Source organism: Ursus maritimus, unplaced genomic scaffold (genome assembly GCF_017311325.1).
Source record: "Ursus maritimus isolate PB19 unplaced genomic scaffold, ASM1731132v1 scaffold_12, whole genome shotgun sequence".
NCBI classification, from domain to species: Eukaryota; Metazoa; Chordata; class Mammalia; order Carnivora; family Ursidae; genus Ursus; species Ursus maritimus.
The window spans coordinates 13,142,035-13,169,712 of NW_024423564.1; the positions used below are offsets into that span (position 1 = coordinate 13,142,035).

Here is a 27,678-nt window from a genome sequence, read left to right on the forward strand (position 1 = left end):
AGGGAGGAGTGTTGCCAGACCAAAAACCTGTGTCCCCAGGCAGAGTAAGGGATCCTCAGACTGGAAAAAGATGATGCATGAGAGCAGAGGTTCTGGGTGATATCAATGTATACTTGATCACCATATCCTAGAAAAGCACCCACCTGAGCCAAATACCTCGAGAGGTAAGTTTATTAAGTCCAATGGGCATTCAAAATGGTACATAGTAGGTCGTCAACAGAGAGGAGAAAGCCAACACTTGGAGAAGATAGATCATGAATTTGAACCATACTCCAAATCTTCGGTCTGATGCTCTCAATATTCCTCTCATTTCTTGAGGTAGGGGCTGGAGAGGAGGGGAATAGATAGTCATTGATTAGAACAGCATTGCTACAAAGTCAAAATGAGAGAAACTTGTGGCTCTGGACTATATATTTGCAGGTTTGGCTGGAGAGTTGCAAAGGGGCATCAGTACTCACAAGTGCAAATTGGGAAGCCACAATTTGGTTGGGTTTCCTGTACTGAAGTCAGCCCCTCAGTGGTGAGTGGAATCCATTTCTACCAGTCACACACACACACACACACACACACACACACACTCACAGATACTCACACACAGACTTCTGTTATTTCCCTAATTTCCCCTTCTCTTCACTTTTCTCTTTTGTGAAGTCACACACAGTCTCTCACCTCTACATCAGCTGCATTTATCTATCCAGGGCAAGTGTTAGCATCTGTCCAGCTAAATCCCAGGGCCCTGACTGCCCAACTACTCTCTCCAAGACTGTGCTAACAGACAGCCAAGAAAAGCTTATAGTAATGATAGCCAGTATTTATGGAACACCTGCTTATAACGTGCAAAGCACTGGGATAATAGCTCTCGTGCATTCCGATTCCTGAATATCTCATCCAGTACTCACAACAATGCAACAGCCTTGGGAAGTGTTACCATCCCTATTCTATGGATGAAAATCTGAGACAGAGAGGGGTCAGTAACTCTCAGGAAGTCACAGCGATGGTCAAGGGCAAGGTTGGAGAAACATGAACTGCTTCCCTTCTGCCTGCCCAGAATTCTAAATATATTTGATATCATCTAAGTTGTGTTCCTCAAGAATATATGTTTATATTAAAATATTCTAACTCATTCAGTATTCAGTTCATAATCGGGCAATTCTATTTTGTAATTAATCTGTTTTCTCAATGATGAGTTTATATATGCCATCTCCCACTCTCCATTTCGGCCACTCACATCAATTTCTTCATATTCTGGTGTCCAGCAACCAACCAGCCATCTTCTCTTGTTCTCTTTTCTGATCTTAATTTCCTGCATTAGAAAGGTAGGTGGGACAGGGTGAGCTCAGCAGTGCATCTCTTTCTTTAGTCTACAAAGCCTCTCATGTTTCCCATAGCCCTTTGAACCACCTCTTCCTTACACTACCTTACTCTCTCACTCCTTACTTGCCCTTGTTCTTAAATGCTCGGTCCTCCCAGAGTCAGTTCTTTTTCAATAACCAACAATTATTTGGACCCTGTCGACATGGCACCATCCCAGAACTGTATGTAGATGGCTCTCAGAGGTCACCAGCAGCCTCCACTGAGCCTCTTCTCGGCTCTTACCCTCTTGATGTCTCCATATTTTTGGCTTCCATGACACTGAACTGCCTTGCTTCTCCTCATTAGTGTTATTCCTCTTTAGTCTTCCTCATGGTTCCTCTTCTTCTGCTTGTCCCATCAGTGTTCTGTCACCAAGGTCCAGCCTTAGTCCTCTTTCCTTGTCCTACAGTCCCTTCCTGGGCCATGATTCATTCCCGTGGTGCGACCCTCTTTGGAGCTAGCTCCCAAATCCACCTCCCTATCCTTAGCCTCTCTCTTTAGTGCCTCTTTTCCAACAGTCTGCAGGTCACCGCCACTGGGATGACTCACTAGCATTTTCAACCCAAACGGTCCAAGTAGAGCAATTTCTGCCTTTTACTTAACCAGCGCCTTCTTCTGACTTCCCTATTTCCAGCAAATAGCACCGCGCCCTTAGTCACCCGGGTAGAAAATTATGTTGTAATCTTTGATTCTCTCATCTTCTTCCTCACCCACTATATTCTATTAGTTTTAAAATATAAAATGGTTCGACCTCCAATATCTCTTATTACTACTCCGTTCAACGGCCCTCTGTTGCCTGTTGACAAAGTGCGAAGTCTTAATGGCTTTGCATTTCCTCTCTCCGTTGGTAGCCCAAACCAACGCTTCTTATTCCAGTTTGCTTCAACCAAATTAGATTCTGCCCTGTTCTCAAATGCATGCCAAAATTCCCTGCCTCCTCTGATCCATGCTGTTCTTAATACCCACAACATTTCCCTCCAATACACACAAGTCTTTCCTGACCTCCGTACCCACAACTTAATGAGTCTTCCTAAGTTTTTGTGGTATTTTTCATGGTCTACTCTTTGTTTTTATCTGTCTATTTGTTTTGCATCCTATAGTAGACCGTGGATTCCATGCCTCAAGTATCTCTGTTTTCCCACAACCCTACATAACAAATGCTTGTCAGATTCTCATATATGTTTGATGAGTGGAACTGAGTTGGGACCCAGTGGCCATATAGAAAGCACCAAGTTGCCAGGACCCTCTCCTCTCCTAAAACCAAGCAAATATTCTCTTAATTGTCCCCATCCTAAAAATGAGCCTCCTTTTCCCCCTATGGCCTGAGCACTGCCCATGTGTCTCATGCTGTTCCAAGCATGCACCTCTTTTCACTTCTTGAAACCTCTGAGCAATCCTGTGAAGTAGACACTGTAATCTCTATTTTACAGATGAGGAAACTGAAGCAGAGAGGTTAAATGGTGTGTCTAAATTGAAACAGCTAGTATGGAGGGAGCCAGATTCTCACCCAGACCCTCAGGCACCAGAGCCCATCTCAGACCATATTGTTATAATGAAATGCAGATTCAAAAAGGGGGGATTTTTACTTGTAGGTTTTGATGGTCAAAATCTCAAAACCCACAGCCTGGGTAGGTCTTCCCACATATGGCCAGGTATGTACAGATGTGTAGCTGATGTGAGTGTATGTGCAATGGAAGGAGGGATAGGTCTGTCCTTGCATTTTGCTGTTTTCAGCTGGTGCTTGTGTATTTGCTATTATTTCCCCAACACAAACTTCCTAAGACAAGACAGTATCGTCCAGGACTTTATTCTGCCACTGGCATCTAATCCAGGGCTTGTCATATAGTAGGTGACCCACAATTTTAGGGCTGAATGATATTTTTATGTATAAAATGCTCAAGCCATGCATCTCCGTTAAAGCTTCTGTTGTCTGCGCCCACTTCTCCCCGCCTCCTGACACACACCCACTCTCTCACAGAGCAGGTGCAGTTCAACAGAACGTAAGCAAATCAGCTCTGAATGTCAAAACAGGATTTTACTCAATTATTAATTTGGGAGAACCAGGAGAACAGCAAGTAAATATCCCAATGAGGTCATGCTATGAAGTATGTGAAACCCTCTCAGATCTAATATTTAATTTAGACTCTACTGTCTGAACAAACTTTCAGCTTTCCAGATTCAAGCCAAAGGCCATCAGACATGGCTTAGAATGATAACTCAGTAGCTATAGAAGCCCAATGCAAAGGCCAAGGCTGAATGAGGGGCAGCTTCCCAGGAACAGGTGCCCAGAGGGCAGAGGCTGAAATGCTTCTCCAAACAGACCAATTAGCTCAAGCACGGGAACCAGAGCCTGAGCCCTGACATCTGGATAAGTTGGGCTACAGGTCAGAGCTTGGCCTAAAGGTTCTGTAGGTGGCCAGGCTCTGGACCAGCATCGGCCTCCTGCTGCTCCGTGCTCTTCAGGCCAGCCAGAAAGGAGATCCAAGCACATGAAATGCCACTGAGGGCTGAGGCAAGTTGGCAGGTTCCTGACAGCTTCTCTCCAGCTGTAATAATCAATACATGTTGGAACCATAGTGAATGTCAAAGAGGACAGGGGAAGAAGACTGGAGGCATGGAGAAGCAATGAGGGAAAGAGATTCAGAGAGTGAAGGCCCTACTCATTCAACTCACCCCACTTCACCTGCCATCCTTGGCACCCATGTCTATAGCCACCATCCTCTGATCCCGACAGGCTGACTTCCTGTGGCCTCCAGACCTGGTGGTCCCTCCCCAGGGACCAAGCCTCTGCCCAGGCCTCTGCCCAGGCATATGTGTTACACACGAGCTGTCTCCCTTGTACTTCTTTGCTCATGAACTGTAGATCCACTCTCTCCTCTCCTCTGATACCTCCCTGAGCAAGGATGTGTCTGCTCTTAGCTCAGCATCCCAAGCACATAAAGCAGACTCGGCTCCTAGAGTCAAGAAATGCATGAAAGCTTAGGACGGAGAAACAAATTTGTCAGTCACCCCACATTGTTTCAGCAGGGGACTTCTTGGGAACCAGCCACCAAAATCTCTCTCATCAGACCTTCTGAAGGGCACCCATAATGCTCAGGCCCCACCCAGAGGGTCACCCAGCTCCCAGGCAGGTCCTGACATACTGAAGGCTCTATCACAGAGCTAAGGGATAAGGATGGGTTTGGCTTCCCTGGGACTATTCAGTCTGCAGAGCTGACTGATGAGCTTATGCCAGCTACTGAGGGAGGAAATGCTGCCAGTGAACACAAAGTAATCTTGCAGCAGAAAAGGAAGTGACAGCTAGGGCCGGAACCCCACCTCACCCTGAGCATTTAACGGCCTCCAAGCAGGTGCAAGTTACTCGAGATAACACATTCTTTTTTATTTTTCTAAATTTTTTTGAAGATTTTATTTATTTGTCAGTGAGAGAGTGAGCGAGCAGGGGGAGCAGCAGGCAGAGGGAGAAGCAGGCTTCCTGCTGAGCAAGGAGCCCGACGCGGGGCTCGATCCAAGGACCCTGAGATCATGACCTGAGCTGAAGGCAGACGCTTCACCGACTGACCCACCCAGGGATCCCAAGGTAACACATTCTTTCATGCTCCTCGAAGTTCCTTTCGGACAAAATCTGATTTTCATGAGCATCAAGGGCAGCCCTAAACCAATACCTTTGACTTGGTCATTGGGGAAGGCGCAAGGAGAACTGGCGCATGACTCATTTATTTCAGACATCTTTGGTGGCTTTCCTCTTCCGCAATCCTTGGCTTCTGCAGGTATGGTGTTAATGATGGAGCCCCAAGGTTTGGTGAGACTGTCCCCTCCACTGCTGGACACTCCCGGGCAGCTGAGGTTGGCGAGCTCACACCGAGTGTCCCACTCTGTGTTAGCCACTGTCCAGATCTCTAACTCCATGTCTCTAACTCCACCAGGTCAGTCTTGTTATGATTCCCACATTCAGAAAAGGAAATGGTGGCTTGGAGAGGTTGACTCCCTTGTTGAAGATCACAATTGCTTAAAAGTAGCAAAGCCAGGGTTCAAACCCAGAGCTGTTAACTAGAGCGGGGTTGCAAACTGCGGTCCCTCCACTGTGCATCAGTGAAACCATGCAGGTGTCAGAAAGGTGGGAGGAGGTGGTACCTGTGATGAACTGGGGTGCAGGTGCCTTATTCCGAGGAGGCAGCTGCCACCCCGGTACTGTTTATTGCTCCATGACAAAACATGTCCCTGGTGCTCAGCCCTTCAGGTTTTTCAAGAGAGGTTATAAATGTAGATTTATAAGCATAATTTCCCAATTTGTATTGGTTACCAATGCAATTTTTTAAAATCACAGTGAAGGTCAACACTGAATGGAACTCATAATCACATGTGTGAGCAGATTCGTGACCATACCCATTGAGCCCAGGGTCTTAACCACTGGGCTTTATTGTGTTAAAATGATTACATAGGTCTGTGTCTGGGGATTTGTAGCTTTTCTTCCTGTTATTTCCAACTGCTGACCTCAGTTCTGCCATCTGGAGCAACAAGGGTTCATTTTCTTCTGTCCTCTTCTCTAGACTAAACATCTCAACAGCCTCAAGCCTTCCCCTCCTGGTTGGTTTGCAGGACTTTGCCATGCTGGCCACTCCTCCAGGTGTGCCCCAGGCACGTTCCCACCTGCTCACATGACTCCCCAGATCCACTGCTTGGAACTGAGCCCTATGTTTGAGGTCTATGTATGACATGTAGAGCAAGGCAGGCTCCCTGCCCCACAAAGACTTGTCCAAGAATGGAACCCAAGGCCACTTGGCTTGTCGGGAGCTAAGGATTTGCCTCAGGTTAAGTGAAGAGACTCTGGTCCCTCTCGCCAGTGAAGGGCTTCTCACTCTCAGAGGTGATTGTCACTGTTGTGGGGAGTGACATCCCCAGTCACCAGCGCTTCCCACCATGGTCTTGAACAATCACCCCAGTCCTTGCAGGGACTGCTCCAGGGTTAGCAAGCTAACACCTATGGCTGTCAAGCCCACCCTTGGCTGACCTTCCTTTCAGAGAAGACTGCGCATGGCATCAAGAATCCATCCCCCTGTGTTGTGAAACAAACCTCACCTTCCTTCCCAGTTCCTCTTTCCTGATATCTGGGGGGAATTTTCCATGATTCAGCATACCCACCCTAAAATTCACCCCCATTTCCTGACCCTCACTGACCAGAGCATACCACGTGCAGTCTAAAAGCCTGGCTGTCACCACCTGTGGTCAGAAACAAAGGGGGTGAGTCAACGGTGAGAACCCAGTGGGTCTGAGGAATAATTCCAACAGCTCGGCCCAAACCCTCCGCACTCAGTAGCTGTGGGCTTTCCCATCTGCCACAGGGTGGGGGCCTCTTTGGTTCTAGACCCACCTCCCAACTTCCCTTCTGAAATCGGGAAATGCAAATCTGGTGAGCTGCTCTGAAAACTGAAAAAAGCAAAGTGGCCTATCTTCTACTCTTGCTCTGCCTGCTGGCCCTTCCCAGTGGCCACTGGGGCCGGGACAGAGCAGACCAGCTGGGTTTTCCCCTGAGCAGTGACTCACAGATGGCGTTTCTCTGGCACAGACTCTCACAAAGGTCCCAGCTGGGAAGGTTTCCTGGTGGCCAAGTGATCCCTCACAGCTGCCAGCCCGGCGACAAGGGATTCCAGCTGGTGCTAGGTGACAAAGAACAGGTCCAGGCTTTATCCCTTGGCCACAGGACCTGTCTGTCCCACTTGCTAGACTCAGGATGTAATTCATCATCGAGGTTACTATGGAGCACCAGAGCCCTCAGCCCGTCACAACTACTTTAGGAAAATCAGTTTTCTGGAAGGGCAGCACGACCACCACAGAAGAGCGCTGGCTTTTCAGTGAGCTCAGTGCAGAGGGGTCCTGGAGCTGCCCAGTCGCTCATCAAGTCATTGACACTCAAACTGACAAGGGCCCACAGATAAGGACACATGACCAAGGACACGCTCTATAACACACAACAGCAAAAGGCTTATGCAGGCTAAGGACCAAGTGAGACCACGGATCTTAACATTATTTTGAACAACTGAATCCTCGCTCCAAACAAAATCTCATATGCAGAACCACAGTATCCAGGCAGATCCAAGGGTAGGTGCTGGGGTGGACACCAGGATGGAGCCAGGAGCCCATCCCCACTCCGACTCCCTGCAATCCTGCCGGTAGGAAAAGGAAATGAATACACACGTTAGGTTAATTTCAATTTTGTCTCAGCCACTTTCTCGCTGCCTGTACTCAGGCAAGCCCCTGCATCTCAGCTGCTAGATCCAGCGCCACCTGCACTCCTCATCTTAAGGACACCTCCCACTCCCCTACGGCCATGTAGTCTGCAGCCCTTTCAGATAACGATGGTTCATTGTCCCCCATGCCCCTCTTCTCAGAGCCACTACCCCCAGCCCTCCTATAAAAACAGCTGCTCTAGTGAAGCTCCTGGGACCTGGCTGAAGCACCAGCTTCCCCTCCTTGTTCAGTGTCTGTCAACAACCTGGTCCCTCTCCAGTCATGGAAAGCCTGGGGCCCTGGCCCTCAGGTCCAGGCATCACCTTGACATGAGGCTCCTGTGCTCTGTCCATTCAGCACCTCTACCTCTTCTACTCCTGGATCCCACATCCCAATTCCATTTGGGCTCCCCACCCAGGGTCACATCCAGGACTTTGATGAGACCTGCTGCTTCTTGGGAATTTTAAACCAACACGCCATCTCACCCAGCCCTCAAGCTCTCCCAACTCCCTCTGCTTGGCTTGGACACCTTATCAACACCCCCTACCTTTGATCACTCTCTTTTCCTCCCAGGCTGTCGCCTTCCTCCTGTCTTCACTCTGGCCAATAGGTGGCCCAGAGCCCTTGATCATTGCTTTAAGTGCTTTCTTGCTGAATTTTCAACTTTAATAACACTCATTGTATTGCTGTCACCCTCCCTCCCCAGCAAATCACACCCCAGAACTGGATGGAGACTACATTGGCTTCCTGACTCCTTTCCCCAGATTACAGAGTCCTGATGGAGAAGATGGCAGAGCCATGAGGATAGGGGTACTGCGCCATCCTTCTCTTCCACCATGCTCGGACAGAGCTCAGTCTGCCTCAGTGAACAGCTTTCTGCTCTGGGCTGCAGAGCCCCGACTCCACCCCGCCTGGCTCTCAGCAGAGCCCACTTGCCTCTCTCTCATCAAACAAGTGCAACAGGTCCTACCGGATGGCTCTCCCTCCACCTGTGCTCAGCCAGCCTTCCTCCCTCTGGGAATTCTCTTTCCTTACTTCTCCTGAATCCTTAACTGCTCATCCCGTAGCCATTTCCCTCCATGCATTTCTTCCATTCCAAACCAAAAAGCCTCAAACAAAGAAGACTCTTCTTTATTCTGACATCCCCTTCTACCGCTGCCATTTTACTTTTTTCTTTTATATTCAGATTTCTTCAAAGGGTAGCTCTGAGTCCTTTTCCCTGTCTCCTCATATCCCACTCACCCCTTGGCGCATGGCCTAGGCTTCTGCTCCACACTGTCACCTGAAACCACGACCTCCTTGTTGCTGACTCCAGATGCCTGAGCTCAGCTGCTTTTGACTGCCCCCTACCTCTATTAGGACTTCTCCATCATCACTGCCCCCAATCTGTCTTCCGAATCTCTGGACCTGCCTTCTCCATTCCCCTGGCAGCTCCTCCTTCTCCTCCAGGTCCCTAAATGTCCCTGTTACCCTCTCTTCTGCAACCCTGCCGCTAGTGTCCTCTTATCCATGTTGGAGGTCTCATCCGTGCAGACTCCAGATCTCCTTAGGGATCCAGCCCCAGACTGTCTCCTGAGTTCCAGGCAACCTCTAAATCTCACTGCACTCCCCACTCAGGCCTGCCATGGACCCCTCAGACTCTGCAAGGTCCACCCAGGTCACTGAGCCTGTGACCCCACCGCTGCAGTATCTCTTACCAGCTCATGCCCACATGGTGTCTGCGGGGACAAGCAGTAGCTTGCCTTCTGGCTTCTCCTCTGGCCTCCCCACCTCCTGCACCACTCACTCCCATCTGTCTCTCAGCAGCCAGAGTGAATGTCCTTAACAGGAAAATCAAATCATGTCGCCCCTCTGCTTAAAATCCCTCCAGGCTATTTGCTCCAATGAAAAGTCCAAATAGCCTTTGCAGAGCCTTCCAGACAGACACTATGAGATCTGGCTCCTGCTACCCTCTCCATGCACCTCTCTGTGTTTTCCTGCATGGGATGCTCTGGTCATAATGAATTGCTTAAGATACCTGGGCCTTCTATGTTGTCTCCCCTCATGGTTTCACAAGTGCTGATTCCTTTTCCTAATTCTTCCTATGGCTAACTAGCTCCTGCTGGCCCTTTGGTGCTCAACTCCTAGTCACTAATTCTGGAAGCTTCCATGGCCTCCCCCAACCCCTCCCTTTCTGTGTTCCCACAGCACCCTGCACTTTGCTTCCTCATAGCACTTCTCCTGCTCCACAGTAATTGGCTATTCACTAGCCTATGTACCCATTAGGCTTTGAGGGTTTTGAAGACAGGCACTGGGTCTTATCTGTGTGTTCCTACAGGCCTGTCAGTGCTCAACACATTGTTCTGAATGAATGAATGAGGAGATTGCATTTTCTTAGTAAGCCTCAGAAGGCACTAGATTTCCGAGAATAAAAATCCAATTTCCCCAGGGACTTTAGGCTTCTATAGTGTCCTTCCCATCCTGCTCACCAAAGAGCCTCGGGCGCACAGGGGATCTGGATGGTTTCCCCAAGCTTCTCTCCAGGGTACCCCCTGCTGTCATCTCCAGGTGCCATTCACAGACCTCCTTCTTTCTCTCTTTGGCTCATCTGTAATGATTTAAGGGCTTGATGAATGCAGGGCACAGGCCAGAGGAGAGAAAAGAACTTGCTTTCCTTTGAGGAGAAAAACCTACTCTTGCTCTCCCCTACTGCTGTGACAGGAAACACCTGGAGATTGTTGGTAAAGCATCATGCAAACAGGTAAACCACCAAAGCGGAAACAGAGTGCACTTACCAAGAAAGCAAGTGCTGATGGGGCACTCAACAAGTAAGCCTTCATCTGGTGTCAAACTAGAAGACTTCCTTGAGGTGAGCTCTGGGCTGGGTCTTCAAGGAGGTGAGAGAAAAATAGGGGCAGCAAATAGGAGCATGATGGGTGGGTATTAACAGACAAGGAACAATGTGAGCAAAGGCAGAGAGGACGGGAGGTGTCTCATGAGCCATATTGAGAAACAACAGGCATAAGGTGGTGAACTTTGATGGGGACACATCTTAAGGGCCAAACAGGGGATTCTGGGCCTTCCCAAAAAGCAATATGGGGGTCTGTGGTGGAATGAAGTTGAAAGGAATGTGCTCTGGGAAGGGTTCCGAATAAGGTGACTCCAGAGCAACAGGCTGAAATCTGGGGATTGAAAATTGAAAGGAAGGGGCCAATACCACAGCATTGATTGTAACTCCCAAACAGCGCATCAAGACCAGAGGGGCAGGGTTGGTCCCCTCCTTCTTCAGTGTTTCAGACAGAGACCCTGCGCAGGGTGCAGACCCATCCCTGGCCTGCCTTGGGCCCCGCCATCAGTGGGCTTTGTGCTGCCATCTGGTGGTGGTGTCTTGGAAGAACAGTCTTAGTGGTTCCAGGACTCGCAGACTCTTGGGCGTGTGGCCAGGGAGGGTGTTGTCAGTGGATGCTGGAGTTTGCTGAGGCTCTTTGAGCTGCGAAGGTGGTGATACTGGGGTCCTGAAATCCTTACTCTTTCTAAAAGGTGCAATTTCTTTGCTCTTTCAATTGTCTCTTTTTGGCCACTATTTAGCCCAGAGGCTGGCACAGAGTAGGCATTTTCTTTCCTAATAATAATAATAATTAACAACTGGTGAATGCTTACCATGCCCCAGGTACTGAGATATATTATTATCTTAACTATTCCTTATAACAACCTTGAGATGAGTATGTTAAGAATTTTTTAATAGAAGAAAGAACTGATGCCATGAGCAATCTGCTGAGTCACTTGGGAAATGTTTACTGAGCACCATTGTATGTCATAGTGTGCTAGGCACTGGGGACATGGAGGCGACTGCCATGCGTAAGGTCTGCCCTCCTGGAGTTAACAGCCTGGAGGAGGAAAAAGACATTATGCAAACAGTACCATAGTAATTAATTGATTTTATTGTGATTAATAGACTAAAAAGGAGAAAAAGTACAGAGTACTTACAGATGGTGACTAACTTTTGAGTCCACTTGATTAAAAAACGTATGCTTCTTCCAGCCTGACTTGCATACTGCTGCATTACATGAATGAATACTCTTTTCTCTTTTCTTCTTTGGCTTTTACTCCCCGACTTTTGACTCTATCTCCTCATGGAATCTATATTTTTTTTTCTCCCTCTTCCCAATTAAATCCTCTTCTCTGCCCATGCTATATCTTCTGTCTGCCATTATTATCATTTGTTGACTGCGTGCCTGCATAAATGAATGAGTCAACGAATTAATGAATGAACTCACGGACATGATTATTGCACAAGCACGTGTCACTCATCCACTGCGGGTCAGACACTTGGTGTGCTTATGAAGACATGGGTCCTGCTCTCAAGTTGCTCACAGTCGAGTGAGAACAAAAACATGGCAAGAAACAATCACAAGACTGAATAAGCACACAGGAAAAAGAGAGCAACCATGCTTAGGTACCTAACTGAGCCTGCTTCTCCAGTGATCTGTAAATTCTGGCTGTCACAGCAAATCCTTTGCTCCTTGACACATGTCCTAGGATGGTTACCCCATTTATGTTGTGTCAGAGGTATGAGTGTCCTTCGTAATTTATCTTTCCAGTTTATTGGAATATCTCCCAAACAAGTGGTTCCAAAACTTTGAATCCTTGGGATCACTTGGGAATCTTTAAAAATCACTGGTGCCAGGCTCTTACCCATCCCAAACATTCTGATTTAGTTGATCTGAAACATGGCTTGGATATCAGGAATTTTTTTAACTCTCCCAGGAGATTCTAATGTGCAAGTTTGGGAACACTCTTGCAGATCCTCATGGATCTGGTCTGGGAGGTGAATGAAATCAGATGGGAGTTTGAGGAAAGCAGGTGAGGCCCTGCAGCCAGGCACTTGCTCCCAGGTTTGAAGGGCAAGGCCATGACTCCCAGAGGAAATGGCTCTGCTGGGTTCGAAGTCAATGGACGGCATTGTGAAGTTGTGTCCACTACTTAACAATCATTCTGCACTCACTCTGTGCCTGCTTTGAGCCCAAGTTAGTCCATCTCTGCTCTCAAGGATCTGGTTGGGGGACATGGGTCTAAAACATACAAGACAATCTTGTATGATTGCTGAAAAGATGTGGGATGTCCAGGGACACTACGATGGGACATCTAATCTGGGCTCCCTGCCCTTTACATCATCTGCTCTCCTCCAGCCCTCTACAAAGAGAACTTGACCAATAAAAAATATACAGGGCATCTGTTATATGTTAGGCACCAGGTGCCAAGAAGTGAATGAGGCCCCTGAGGCAGTACGAGGATGAAGAAGATAGATCCCTGCCCTCAAGGAGTTTACAGACTAGGGTGAAGAATCTTTCTCTTTCATTCCTCTCACACGAAACAGTTTGGGGTGAACCCCATCACAGAGTAGAAAACAGTGCTATGGAATGTAGAGGATGACCAGGTCAGCTCTGACATCTAGCAGCTCTAGATGCTCTGACATCTAGAAGGATCCTTGGCAGCAAACCTTAAGATGGGTGGGATTTCTGAGGATGAACATAGAAGAAGAAGAAAGCATTTCACTCCTCCTCGCCTATTTTGCTAGACTCAGGACATGCCCAGGGTGGAGGACAGAGTTGGGGATTGCTTCTTGGTCTTGCATGACCCATGCCCACTAACGTTCCCAGCAGCACACTGCCTTTTCCTGCCCATCGGGGCACATGAGCAGCCTATAATCAGTGAAAAGCCCCATCGACCACAACCATTGTCTGGAAATAATAAGGCTTCATTGGGTAAGGCTCTTGGGAACTAGCAGTGGCTTTTTTTTTTTTAATGATTTTTTATTATATTATGTTAGCCACCATACAGTACATCCCAGGTTTCCGATGTAAGGCTCGATGATTCATTAGTTGTGTATAACACCCAGTGCACCATGCAATACGTGCCCTCCTTACTACCCATCACCGGTCTATCCCATTCCCCCACCCCCTCCCCTCTGAGACCCTCAGTTTGTTTCTCATAGTCCATAGTCTCTCATGTTTCATTCCCCCTTCTGATTACCCCCCCTTTCTTTATCCCTTTCTTCCCCTACCGATCATCCTAGTTCTTATGTTCATTAGATGAGAGAAATCATATGATAGTTGTCTTTCTCTGCTTGACTTATTTCACTTAGCATTATCTCCTCCAGTGCCGTCCATGTTGTAGCAAATGTTGAGAACTCGTTCTTTCTGATAGCTGAGTAATATTCCATTGTATATATGGACCACAACTTCTTAATCCAGTCATCTGTTGAAGGGCATCTCGGCTCCTTCCACGATTTAGCTATTGTGGACATTGCTGCTATGAACATTGGGGTGCATATGGCCCTTCTCTTCACTACGTCTGTATCTTTGGGGTAAACACCCGGTAGTGCAATGGCTGGATCATAGGGTAGCTCAATTTTTAACTTTTTAAGGGACCTCCACACTGTTTTCCAGAGTGGCTGTACCAACTTGCATTCCCACCAACAATGTAGGAGGGATCCCCTTTCTCCACATCCTCTCCAACAATTGTTGTTTCTTGCCTTGTCTATTTTTGCCATTCTAACTGGCGTAAGGTGGTATCTCAGTGTGGTTTTGATTTGAATTTCCTTGATGGCTAATGATTTTGAACATTTTTTCATGTGTCTGTTAGCCATTTGTATGTCTTCATTGGAAAAGTGTCTGTTCATATCTTCTGCCCATTTTTTGATTTGTTTATTTGTTTCTCGTGTATTGAGTTTGAGAAGTTCTTTGTAGATCTTGGATACCAGTCCTTTATCTGTAGTGTCATTTGCAAATATATTCTCCCATTCCGTGGGCTGCCTCTTAGTTTTTTTTACTGTTTCCTTGGCTGTGCAGAAACTTTTAATCTTGATGAAGTCCCATAAATTCATTTTATCTTTTGTTTCTCTTGCCTTTGGGGATGTATCATGAAAAAGGTTGCTTTGGCCGATGTCGTAGAGGTTGCTGCCTATGTTCTCCTCTAGAATTTTGATGGATTCCTGTCTCACCTCGAGGTCTTTCATCCATTTGGAGTTTATTTTTGTGTATGGTGTGAGATAGTGGTCAAGTTTCATTCTTTTGCATGTAGCTGTCCAATTTTCCCAGCACTATTTATTGAAGAGACTGTCTTTTTCCCACCAGATGTTTTTTCCTGCTTTATCAAATATTAGTTGCCCAAAGAGCCGAGGGTCCATTTCTGGGCTCTCTATTCTGTTCCATTGGTCTATGTGTCTTTTGAATCTCCTTTCAACACCTTATCGAATTCAAGAAAAGGGGAAACTCAACATTGCCCAAGAGCAGCTCCTCTAAATATAAATGTTTCCTCAACGCACAGCACTACTTTCAATACCTCTTTCCCCCCATTCCTGTCCTTGCTATTTCACTTCCTGTCTACCTCATAGGGTTCCTGCTTCTCTCACTTCCTCCTGAAACCAAATCTGGCACCAATGTTTTCTATAATTAAACTAGTTTTTAAGATATCTCTAGTTTTATTTTAGTTTTCTTCTCCTACCTTTTTTCCCCCTTCCCTATTGTCTTTCTTCAGATTTAACTAATCATCAAATTTTCAATGAGCATCTGTTAAGTGCCAGGTTTAGTCATGGAGTGTCCACACAGAGAAATGCAGACCTAGTCCTGGTCCTGAGCCCTTACAATCCAATGGATAAGGACACATAGAAGTGGGTAGAGATAACATGGCATTAGCTGGCATGGTAATTGTTGGTGATACCAGGAGGTTTGGGTGGCTAGGATTTTGCATTTCAGGGGAGGGAGACTTCTACATGGGATAGTAGCTGGAGTCTGGAACTACAAACCCTTTGCGACTGGACATTAAGCAAACACTTACTATGTGCCAAGCAATGTGTGGAATGTTTTCTTCCCAGTGTCTCATCTCATCCTTAACAACGTCTTCAAGCAGGAACTGTTTATTATGCCCATTTTACTGGTGGTGAAATTAAAGCTTCTGTAGAGGATGTAGCTTTCCAAAATCACAGAGCCAGGAAGAAGCTGAGCTGGGAGCCTAGCCCAGGCCCATGTGACCCCAGATATTTAGATTAAGGTTTGGGTCACTATGTGAGCCACCTCTGGCTCGAGTTCCCTGTGTGGGACATAGCAATTCCTCCCTCCTTGGTGGCAAGATGAAAAGAGATGTAAAAGAACACCTACCACCGTGCCAACCCAGAAGGTTCCTGGTAGACCGTGGTTCTAGCCATCATCGTCATCATCGTCACCATCACCATCATTGTCAGACTCCTTGTTACATTCTTCTTATTATTAAAGCCTCCCAGGGAAGCAGGAAGAGGGCTCAAGACATTATTGCTTGAGAGGAAGGGAATGGCACTCCACACAGGGAGGTTGGAGGAGCAAGATTCAGGCCCCAGAGCACATGGTGTTCTCAGGGACTCAGCACCAACCTAGTGTGGCTGGAGCCCGAGGTCTGGGCAAGGCTGAGCGGAGATAAAGCTGGGAAACTGAGACTCTTGAGTGCAGATTTAGGAGTTCATACCTGATCCTGTGGACTGTGGCATCTCAAAGCGGTTGTATGTATGTGTTTTTTAACGTCCACTAATGGTGACCTTTAAAAATAGGGTTGTTTTTTTTTTTTTTGGTTGTTGTTTTGAAGGGTAATGTTTCGTATAGATAAAAAATCAAAATAATAAACATACACATTGATAAGTCTCATTCTCATGCTGCCCTGACCACCCCATTTTATAATCCCTAGAAGTAACCATTAGTTTAATTTATTTTATATCCTTCCAGTATTTCTTTGTGCAGATATGAATAAATACAAATGTATATTTTTATTCCACTTATATATTCAAATGGTAGCACACTAAATACCCTGTTTCCCCTTGCTTTTTTTTTCACTTTATAATAAATCCAGAGCTTTTTTTTTCTATATCCAAACATAAAGGCACTCAATCTCTTTTTACAGTAGCTAATATTCCATATGTACATAAACCACAGTCCGTTTTACCAATCCCCTAGTGACGGGCACTTTGGCCATGTCCAGTCTTACTATCACAGTCATTCTACCACGAATAACCGTGTCATTCATCGTCATTCTGATGATATACGCGCGTATACTTGTAGGATGAATTCCCAGGATGGGATTACTAGCTCAATGGGTAAGTGCATTTGTAATTCGGAAGACTATTGCCAAATTGCCCTCCATGGGGGGTCGAACCAATTAACACCCCTATCAACAACCTACTGATGAGAGTCCCTATTTCTTCAGAGCCCAGAAAACAAAGTGCATAGTCAAACTTGAATTCCTGCCAAATTGATGTGAAAAAAACTGATGTCTCAGGGTAGCATTAATATGCAATTCCTCTTAATTATGAGTGAGAGGGTGTATCCTTTCACTACTGTTTACTATTTTCTATTTTATTCATTTCCACCCTACTCTTTTTTCCCTTCCTTTTGCTTATGTGGCGCTTCCTTTGTTCCCCTTTTTTTAGTTTCTTAAGGTGAAACGCAGGTCAATGGTTTGAGATCCGTTCTAATACTGGCATATGATGCCATTAATTTCCCCTACAGGCTGCTTTTATGGTATCCCACAAATTTGGATGCATCAGGCTTTTCTTTTTAAATTTATATTTTTTGTATTATTCTTTTAAAATAATATTCTTAAGCTATATTTGACTTCGTTTTTGAAGGATGTTTGAGTAGATATAGAATTCCTATTTGACTCCCCTTGCCCTGTACTTTGACTATATCGTTCCACTGCCTTGGAGCCTCCATTGTTTCTCAGGAGAAGTCAGTTCTTGACCACGTGTTTGCTCCCCTGTACATGATGAAGCATTTTTCTCCTACTGCTTTCAAAATTTTCTCTTCATTTTAGCTGTCAAAACTTTGACTTTCATGTGTCTAGGTGTAGATCTCTTTGTGTTTACCATATTTGGGATTTGTTGAGCTTGTCAGATCTGCAGATTAATGTTTCTGATCAAATTTGAGAGGTTTTCAGCCACTTTTTGTTCACACATTTTTTTCTGCTCTTTTCTCTCTTTCCTTTCCTTCTGAGAGTCTCATTGCCCATTTTGGGGGCATATTTGCCATTGTCCCAAAGATATCATAGTTCTCTGTTCACTTTTCTTCCATTTTTTTCTCTTTGTTCCTTATAGTGGATGATTTCTACTGATCTTCGTTCATGTTAACCGATTTTCCAACATCTCAAATACACTCTTAAGCCTATTTAGTGAAACATGTGGTCCTTTTTTAGAGTTTCTATTTATTATTTAGATTCCCTACTTGTTAAGCCATTTTTATAATATTTTCCTTTAATTCTTTAAACATGTTTAATTCTTTAAACATTTGTAATAGCTACTTTGAAATCTTTTTCTGCTAAATCCAAAATCTGGGCCCACCAAGGACCATTTTTAACTGTTTTTTTTCCTGAGTGTGGAGCACATTTTCCTATTTCTTTGAATGTCTTGTAATTTGTTGAAAACTGGAAATTTTTAGATAATATTTTGTAGAAACTCTGGGTTCTGATTTTTTTCCTCTCAGAATTTTTATTGTTTTGGTTTGGTTTGGTTTTGTCCTTTGAGTAACTTGCCTGGGTTTAAACTGTGGTTCTTTGTCTCTCTGCAAGGTGCCTCACTGATGGGTCTGCTCAGTTGTTTTTTTTTTTCCCCTTATTCCTATTTTTTTAAGGCTGTCTCTAGAAGGTCTACCCTTGGTCTGCATAGCTTAATGATCAGCCAATGATTGGTCAAAGACTATACCCAAGCTCCTGAGCCAGTAAAGCTTCCACCCCTTTACCTATGGGCTGAGGAGTGAATTCAAAGCTGAGGCAGGTTCTTAAGTCAGCTTTTATTTTCCACCAGATCCTTCCAGAACTTTCCTGTGCATGAGCACAACTCCCAGTCAGACAGAGATGTGGGGAGTGTTTATCTAGTCCCTCTGTGACTATCTTATTTCCAGGTTTTCCTGCTAAATTTCTGAGTACTCTACGGGTCTGCTGCCCACCCCAAACAGTGTGAAGCTTCAAGCAAACAGGGCTGTGGGCTTTCCCATTTGTTTCATTCCACATTTACCACTTCTACTGAAAACTCCGCTGAACACGGGACTTTAGCCCTCCTCTCCAAACCAAGAGCACCAGCAATGATACGGTTGGTTTTCAGAGCCAGCCACACTCTGGGAGCTCTGCCTCTCCCAAGCTTGGAGGTAGGAGGGCCGCTCTGAGCAAGACCACCACAGACTCCCATTGTTCTGACCAGGATTTCAAGAATTTTTTTACGAATAAACATTTTTCAATGTGTTATTTTGTATCTGACCAATGTTCAGAGCCCTGAAATGGCTCTGAACAATTTTGTCCAGTGTAACATTATTTTTGATGAGATTTGCCAACCTCTTCACTCTGCCATAGCTGGAAATCTTACCAGTTGTTGTTTTTAATGGAGTTATAATTTTATGTTCCAAAGACACTCGTATTTTATTGAGCTAAAGCATTGTGCTACCTGGGATGGCCAGAGTTGAAATTGGCCCACTAATCCACTTTTTTATGGAAACTTGTAAAAAGTTAGCTAATGTACCCTTATTCACCCACCAAAACACAGCATTCTAAGGAGTGGGACTTTGGAGGACAGAACATGCCAGATGCCAAAGCCAGGGTCCACACTCAGGCATCTCCAGAGACTTGGTATCCAGCGGATAAGACGGCAGCACTCTAGTTATTTTAGAATTCCAAAAAGCCTGAGGAGAAGTCACACCTTTACTTTTAACAAGGCAGCCCAGGCACAACAGAATGTCAAGTCGCTTTACTTTGGGCTGAATTCTCACACTTGAGCGAGGCAGTCAGCAGCCTCTCATGCTGGCCAGAAGTTATGTTGGTTGTTAGAAATGTTCACATTGCTTACAGTGGATAGACACACTCATCGTTACATAATAAAAGCAGTTTGTTTTGCAGGCAAAATGATCCCACACACGGGGTTCCTGGGGGTGGGTGGGGAGGATATTTTAAAAGGAGTTTTCAGTGGGAATGACCAAAAAGCAGAGCTATGCGGAGAGTGGGAGTACCTGGGAGCCTGACTAAGCCCAATTCAGGAGCTACTTGGCCCCGATCCCATATTCAACTCCCACCCACATCCTCACCGCAGGACGTTATTTGGCGAGACCAACAGTTCACCACCTCACTCCCTGCCCTGTTCTGCCTGCCCACTCCCACTTTCTGGCCTTCTGCTAAGTGAAGACCCTATTCTCAGTGACACAACATTCGGCCCCTGAGAAGGAGCGTGGGACAGACAGGCGAGACCATGGGCAGCTGTGCCTGGAAGAGATAGTTTGCTTACCCTCAGGAAGTCATCCCACCAATCCCAGTGAGGACCACACCTGAGGACCTGGGATGGGGTTTCGAGCAGTGAGCAGTGGGTCCCCAGTATGCCGGATGTGCCCAAGAAGTGGGGAGGTACCACTAAGACACCGCTGTACCAAGGGCTCACCTGCCCACACAGGATTCGCCCAGAGGGGAAGGGAGGGGTCCTGAGGACAGACAGGAAGGGCGAGGACAGGGCGTGAGTCTGGGTTCTAGAGATGTCAAATCTGGTCTGGGGGCCAAGAAGTCTGATAGTCTCCTGGCTCTGGGTACTCACCGAGTGAGTGCTTGACCTCTCTCTCTCCCTCTCCCTGTCTTTCTCCTTCTTCTCTTTTTCTCTATCTACCCCCGCCTCGCTCCCGCTCCCTCTCGGGAAAGTCACACAACTATAGTTCAGAGCAGTATGTGCTATGGGAGATGTGCACATGCATCAGTGGCCTCCTGGGAGGTGAGACCCAAGTCAGCCTGGGGAGGCTGGAATGCTGCCCCCGGAGGGGTGGGTGCTTAAATACGTTCGTCGGGTAGAGGGGTTTGTGTTACTCGATTACACTAAAGCTCCAGTTTCTGGACATTATTTGCAGAACAGGGAGTGGCGGATTGCTGTCAGTAACATGACCTCAGGTCACTGGAGCTGCTGGGGTTTGGAGTTTGACAAAAAGTTGGGGGTGGGGACGATTTTTGACCTTCAAAATCTCACCTGCCTCTTTTTAAGAAGCCCTCGGTTAGCAGGTATGCAGGGAACTAGGTGCTGGTTCAGAATGTCTGCTTCCCATCTCTCCCGCGCTGCGGGGTGGGCGGGTTGGGGGGGTCTGGCAGGGTGGCTCTGAGGTCCCCTAGCTGCTGCAGACGCAGCCTGTGCCGCAGTGTGCAGTTGCCGCTGCGTGTAGCGCCCTCTGGTGGCCATGAACAGTACATGCATCTGGTCCTTTCTGCAGAGCTGATTTCCACTCTGTTGGAGGTCTAGAGGAACTGCTGGGCGTGGGAGCTGATTTCACAGCCAAGACAAGAGAACTTAGGCCAGACTATTATTCCATGCCGGTTATTAAGTCCTTCCTATATGCCAGGTACCGGGCTAATACAGGTATTATCATTCGTTCATTCATTCATTCATTCATTCATTCATTTTTATACCTTCAGTATGTGCCAGGCACCTCCTAGGAAAGCAGGTATAAGCAGAAACCCCATAAAGGAAGCAAGTCCTGAGAATGTATGGGGAAAGAATCTTCCAGGGGGTGAGGATAGCCGATGCACAGCCCTGCAGCAGGGATATGCTTGCTGGAGTTGGGGGTAGGCAAAGAGGCAGCTGGCCCAGCCGAGTGAACACGGGAGGTGGTTGGAAATGAGGTCAGAAAGGTATCCAGGGCACAGATGGTGCAGAGCCTTCCAGGCCACAGAAGAGCTGTGGGTTTAGTTCTAAGGCCAGTAAACAACCATTGGATTTTGAACAAAGGCATGACACAACCTGATTTACATTTTTTAAAAATTCACTCTGGCTTCTCTACAAGCACGGGTAGGAGCAGAGAGACCTGTTGGGAGCGCAGGTGAGAGATGGGAGTGTCTGGTACCTGCCTCGCTCCTTGGAGGAGCTGAGACATCAAGAGTCCGAATACATTTTGAAGGTAGAGACATTAGGATTCACTGATGGCTTAGTAAAATGCTGTCTCCAGGGCTTGGGCTTGAACAACGGAGTGAGCAATGGTGCCACATAATGACAGGGGGAGGGTCAGGTTTGGGGGCGGGGGAGCAGAAAGGAGAATTCCAGTTTGGACATACCAAGTTTGAGCTGCCTATTGGAAGTCTAGGTAATGATGTCAAGTACCCCTGAGCAGGGCTTTCTATACCTTTTCTCCTCTCGTTATGTCTCTTTCATAGCCCTCCTGGGTCTTTTTCCCACTAGAGGGCCGCACCGCCTCCATCCCATGTCCCAGAAGGAAAGTCCACCCAGAGCAGTTATTCCAAACAGAAAGAGCAGAGGGCATCACCATCTTCCAGGGCCAGGCCTCAACTAAATGGCAAAGTCAGAGAAAAGCTTGAGATTTTGGGATCCTCAGACCCTCCAAAACATAATTAGAAGATAAGAAAACCCTTTTATCCCAAGCTGGCAGGTCTCTCTTCATGTGGCTAACCTGATTCTACTATGGGAGTGTGGACCCGTGGACTCCAGCAGGGAGCAGGTGGGACCCTGCGTTCCAAGGCCAAGTCCTGAGCCGTCTATGTCTCCACCCCCACAGCCACCTGGCAGAGTGAGTTGGGCTCCCATGGCATCCTTGCACCCATCACCGGATTTCTGCAAGTCTGTCTCCCCTGCCAGTCAGCAAGCCGTGGGAAGGAGGCAGCCACCACGTCTCCTTGAAGGCACAGTGCCCAGTACTCCCGCACTTGTCCTCTCTGAGCTCAGGTATTTCCAGGTCACAAACCCTGTTCAAAACTCCTCTGCCCCCCCTTCTCCAAAGCCCACATGTGGACACTGGGTCCCATCTCTAGACTGCAGTCCACTCTTGCAAATGGATGAATGGGAAGGATAGGGCTACTCTGGAGAAAACTCTGAGACTGCCAGTTTTCTAACATGCATTATGTTTAGCTCCACAGATGTCACTAATAAATGACTTCTTCCTCCTGAAGTAGAAGTGTTGGCCCCATTGTGGCACAAACATTGACCCTAACTAGGGACCCAGTGGTGTCAGACCCTGCTCCATCCTACACTTCTGTGTGGGAACGAGAGAGAGAGCCACGTGGCTCAGATGCTGTGGAAGTCATGTCCGTGGGGGAGGTGAGTGTGTCAGGGAGGCCCTGGCCCAGATGTAGCTGTCTGGGCCACTGCTCTCAGGCCCTCCCCCTGCCCCTCTGACCATGACTCCACGGGCTCCTCCCCCTCCTCTCTCTTCCTTTCCCCATAATGTGGGTGTTCTTCTCTTCTCATTCCATCTACACTCTCATCCTGGAGGCTCTCATTCTCCCCCCACAGCTCCAAATAACCCAGCCCCAGCCCTCTCTCCTGAGCATCAGGCCAGCACTGTCACCTGCCATACCAGCCCTGTAACCCCCATGTGTGCCGGAATTGCCCCCCCTCCATGGACTCCATCCCCCAACACCCATATGAGCTCGCGTGCACAGAGGCGCACACACGTTCTGAGGCTCTTGCTTGGCCAGAGGCCCCGCTGCTCTCCCTCTCCCTCTCCTGAGTCCTGTTGACTCCCCTGTAGTGCCCCCCCCCATTGATCTTTTCTCTCTACTACCCTGACCACTGCTCTGTCCCTCCCTCCCTGTCGACTCTGCCCAGGAAAAGCAACCCCCTCCTCACTGGGTCCCTGTGTTTGCTCTCAGATCAGCCCCCACACTACGTCTTCATGACAAAACTCATTACGAACCGTATTACATTGCTGAGTTATCTTTCCAAAATCTAGCTGGATCTTGTCTCTCTCCTACACAAAACCCTCCAAGGTTCACGCTCACTTATAGGACGAGAGAAATCAAACTCCTCGGCATGGCATTCGAGGCCTTCCCCAATCTTTCCGAACGACCTTTCCTGTCTCACCGTGTCCTTCCATGCTGCTTGCTCCCGTCCTACAGTATGACTCGGTATTCCTGGGACAGGCAACACGGCTTCCGAGCTCTGTCCCTCCCGTCCCCTCATCCTGGAATCCACTCGTCCACTCAGGCATTTACTTTACAGAGATGGATGGACGACCTTCAGCATCCCAGGCACTGGGGACACAGGAAAGAGCAAAATCCTCAACATCTCACCTCTTAGAATTTGTATTCTAGCAGCAGGGAATCAGACAAAAATGGATGCGTGAAGAGCTAATTGGCAGGTAGAGATAAATGCTATGGGGAGAAGCATAGCACGAGAAGATGCAGGGCCGAGGTGGCTGTTTGAGACAGGCTGGTCCCAAGAGTGTTTCTGCAGGGAGTGAATGCAGGGGTGAGGTGTGCAGACGCCCCCATGCAGAAAGCCCCAACCCTCACCTCAATACCCCTTCCGAGGCCTTTGGACATTCTTCTTAAGGACACCTCTCAAGCACCCCGTCTTTCAGGAAGGCTTTCCTTGTCTTACGGACTTTCGTGCTTTATTCTTGCAGTGAAGCCAGTTCCTTCTGCCGCGAGTCAGAGTCAGTTGCTGACAACTTGCTCCCCTCTCCAGCTCTCGGGAAGGATCTACTTCCACTAATGTTTGTGGAGCACCTCCTACAAGTCAAGCCCTGAGTGCTCCCCCGTGGTGCTGGGGTAGTGCCCAGCTTAGAGCTGGGTGTGGTGAGTCAGACAGACCGCAGCCCATCTCCTGTGTCTCACACCTGCTTACTGGTTACGTGGCTGCCAGTTAGGCAACCTCGCTAAGCTTCGGTTTCTGTGTTCGCAGAATGGGAATGAAAATAGTACCCACCTCTGTTAGGTATTATCCTTAACATAATCCTGGGCAGAAGGGCTTCAATGAGACCCTCACTGCTAGGTGCTATTGCGTTTTTCTTAGGAACCATGCCGCCTTCTGCATGACCGAACGCTGGGGTCCCAACTTCTTTAGAGGAAGAGCTCTCCTTTTTTCCTCAAAGCTCATGAACTTCAGAGAAAGTGCAGCTAGGACAGACATGGTAGGCAGTCCATTGTGAAGTGACTTCCAGCCCCTTCCACTGCTGCCCCAGAGACCCCATTGCGCTAACCTCGCTACAACCATGACCTTGACCATGACAAGATCAACCCGGGAGAGAACAAGCCGACAGCTCCATTCTCATCCCTTCATCACCCGAGAAAGGGGGCCTGGGGGAGGGGCTGCAGACACCCCTGTCTCTTCAGGTCCATGCCCAGGGGGGCCTGGGGACTGCTGGATTAGGGGAGCGCTGGCTTAACCCAGCAGCTTCTAAGTGCCAGAGTTGAGAGAAGAGATGAAGTCCTCCGGGATGTGTGCACCATGACAGAACAGCTCCGCCTAGAACCAGACACCTGTGTGCCGTATCCTCAAGGGAGGAAGAAGCACAGAGCTTTCTATTTTTCTGGGAGCCTCGGTACTTTTCCTTTCTCCCATCTAGTATCAGTTTCCGGGGCCCGCTCTCTGCACCTCTCTCACATGGCCACTGGGTGGCACTGTTGGATGATCCCGGAATTTCCAGAGCCCAGAAGGCAAGCCGAGCTGGGGCTGGGAGTTTGCAGGGGCAGGGAAAAACACCGTTTCCAACTCCCTGTCCCTCTGTCTAGCCATCCCTCACCTCCCTAGGCCTCTGTCCACTCCCCTTCATTTTTCCGGGTGCATCCTGGCTCTGCAACCCCAGGAAGCTTGCCAAGATGTCTCCATCACCTCCATTCTCTGTCTTCCCTTTTCCCTAATTCAAAGCCGGGGCAGAGAGGCTGAGTCACCCAGATCCTCAGGTCTGAGCTCCCTGGACAAGGCCCTGTTGCCTCTCCAGACCAGAGCTCATTCCATTCAACAAACACATATTTGCCACCTGATACTCTCCTATCCAATCGTTTACTCCCCTGACTCTATCTCCTTAGCATTAGGGGGAAATCCACACCCACTGTGTGGCAGTCAGGCCCCTGCCTTGTTCTTTATGATTTCCTTGGGTCCCTTGGTCTGTCAAAGGTCCCATAGGGCCCGTCGTTATCCCCTGTCTACCCCATCTCTCTCGCTGCAAGGTCGGCCCGTTTTCTCTCCATAGGGCCTCAGATCTGAAGAATCCCAGAGTTCCCCTTGTCATGGCCCTTCCTGGATTCAGACAACGTCATTAAGATGCAATGAGCATCAGGTTTGCACTGTTTCAAATTTTTTCAGGACTCATTTCAAAGTGATTTGGCATCTCCAGAATTCCTTCCTCCCTTTTTAAGCAAGCAGTGAGATGTGATGGGGGCCGCTGACTTGGGGGTCAGAGGGGCCTGGGCGTGAATCCCCTCTAGAGTGAGCCTTGTGACCTTGAGTGGGTCACATGCCTCTCTGAGCCTCCCTGTCCTCTCAGCAAAATAGTTATCTGAGGAGCACTTACGAAACTGGTTAATGAGATTTGTCCATTGCTTGCACGGGCCTCTCATTCCTTAGCTGGGATGAGGTCGAAGAACCAGTCCTAACTCAAGAACGGGGTCCTATAGATCATGTTGCCCAGCTTTCCCATGTTACAGATGAGGAGGTTGAGGCCCAAAGAAGGGAAGTGACTTACCCAAGGTCAAAAACCCAAGGTCACCCAGGCAATGGCAGGGCTGGGGCTACAACTGCCAGGCCTGTGGATTTTCCATATTAAGTTGCTTCTCGCTTGTCTCCTCTATTCCCCTGCTCCATGGACTAAGGCAGTACAGAGGTGAAAAGGAGGACGTAGGGGTCAGAGTAACAATCAGGCCCAGATGAACCAGCCACGGGACGTGGACACTAAGGAGTCAGTGTGTGCCAGGCACATTCGTGCAGCAAAAGCAGTCCTAGCACCCCCCCCAACACCCCCTCTAAGCTCTGGGCTGATTGGGTCACATCTGGGTCAAAGGGCTCCTCCCTGGGACCTCAGTGTGAGGCCCACTTGAAAGTTAATTTTCAGAGATCGGCAAAGCCCCAAGAGCAATTGCCCTGGCAGTGCCCCAAGAGAAGGGCCCCAGCATTGGCAGAGATGCAGATGGGGTACAAAGGAATGGGGGTACTAAGCCATGGAGTACTTAGAGGAATGGGGGGGCCTGGGGATGACGGCTTCAAAGAAGAGAAGCTGCAGGACTCCTGGCCACTCTCTTCAACTGCCTGAGTGCTGATGTGTGCTGGGGGCGGAGGTGGGGGGGTGGGATTTGTGCTTCATGGCCAGAGGCAGAATGAAGACCCCGGAGTAAAGGCTTTGGGGAGGAAGATTCCAGGTCAGCACAAGGCCATGAAAAAGTCTTAATGATGCACAGCGGGAGGCCATCAGCAGTCCAGAAGGCCTGTAACAGCCAGAAGGCGGGGAAGCATGAGTCTAAGGGTCCTTGCAGAGCTTACAGCACAGAGGGGCAGGGGGACAAGATCCAGTCCAGCCCATAGGACGCCATGAAAGAACAGAGCAGAATGGCTAAGAGTGTGAGTCCTGGGGCCTGAGTTCCAACCCGGGCTCTTACCTGGACTAGCTGTGCGACTTGAGCAAGTCGCCTACCCTCTCTGTGAGCCAGCCGGGGAGCCACCCCCCTCTGGGGAACCACTCTGCCCCCTCTGCCATCCTCGGACATAGGGGAGGGTGTGTTCCCCGTGGTGGGGGCTGCTGTAAGGCCCGCTGTCCTTCTTGACCCCTCTCTGCAGATTAGGCCAGGGTCAGGAACAGCTCCTGGCCGGCCCTGCAGTGCCTGAGGGGTCTTTAGAAGCAGGGGCCTTCCAGAGATGCCCAGTCTGGGGGCTAAAAGGCAGAGGGGATTGTTAAGCTGTGGGGTGCGGCGGAGTCCATGTATCTGGTTCACAAACACTGCTGGGGCGATTGCTCGGTGCCTGGCCTGGACCAGACACGCAGATGCAGGCCGAAGACCCATGCACTTGTCCTCAGGATGCTCCCTGCCCAGTGGGGGGCAGAGATGGGCTCCCAGAACCCAATATGATAGGTCTGTGCCCTGGGCAGCAGGCAGGCCTTGCACTGATGGCTGAAGACCAGGGAGAGGGTCTCGAAAGGCTTCATGGAGAATGTGACATAACTATTAGAGAAGGAGTCATTGGGGGGCACCTGGGTGGCTCAGTCAGTTGGGGGGCCGACTCTTGATTTTGGCTCAGGTCATGATCTCAGGGTCTTGACATGGAGCTCCACACTCAGCAGGGAGTCTGCTGGAGGATTCTCTTTCCCTCCCCCTCTGCCCCTTTCCCCTCCTTCCTGCTGCCGTGCTCTCTCTCTCTCTCTC

General features: G+C 48.3%; 1 protein-coding gene and 1 long non-coding RNA gene across 9 annotated transcripts in view; one reads left to right on the forward strand and one right to left on the reverse strand.

Annotated features, from left to right (window-relative positions):
- Window positions 1–155: 155 nt before the first annotated feature.
- LOC103675022 lies at window positions 156–1,928 on the reverse strand. The gene is made up of 3 exons (XR_571775.2): window positions 1,597–1,928; window positions 1,229–1,303; window positions 156–325 (listed from the first exon to the last, which is right to left on the reverse strand). It is a non-coding gene; the product is annotated as an uncharacterized LOC103675022 (long non-coding RNA).
- Window positions 1,929–4,871: 2,943 nt separating this feature from the next.
- The window catches only part of KCNA2 (potassium voltage-gated channel subfamily A member 2), a 42,342-nt gene continuing 19,535 nt past the window's right edge, over window positions 4,872–27,678 (forward strand). For 3 of the 8 annotated variants that reach the window (XM_040626922.1, XM_040626926.1, XM_040626923.1), the window contains exon 1: window positions 10,282–10,429. The gene's annotated coding sequence lies outside the window, so the exon portion shown is untranslated. Of the gene's footprint in view, window positions 4,934–8,287; window positions 8,392–10,281; window positions 10,430–22,100; window positions 22,268–27,678 lie in introns of those variants that run through there. The other 5 variants (XR_005834068.1, XM_040626919.1, XM_040626920.1 and 2 more) reach the window with 5 other exon arrangements.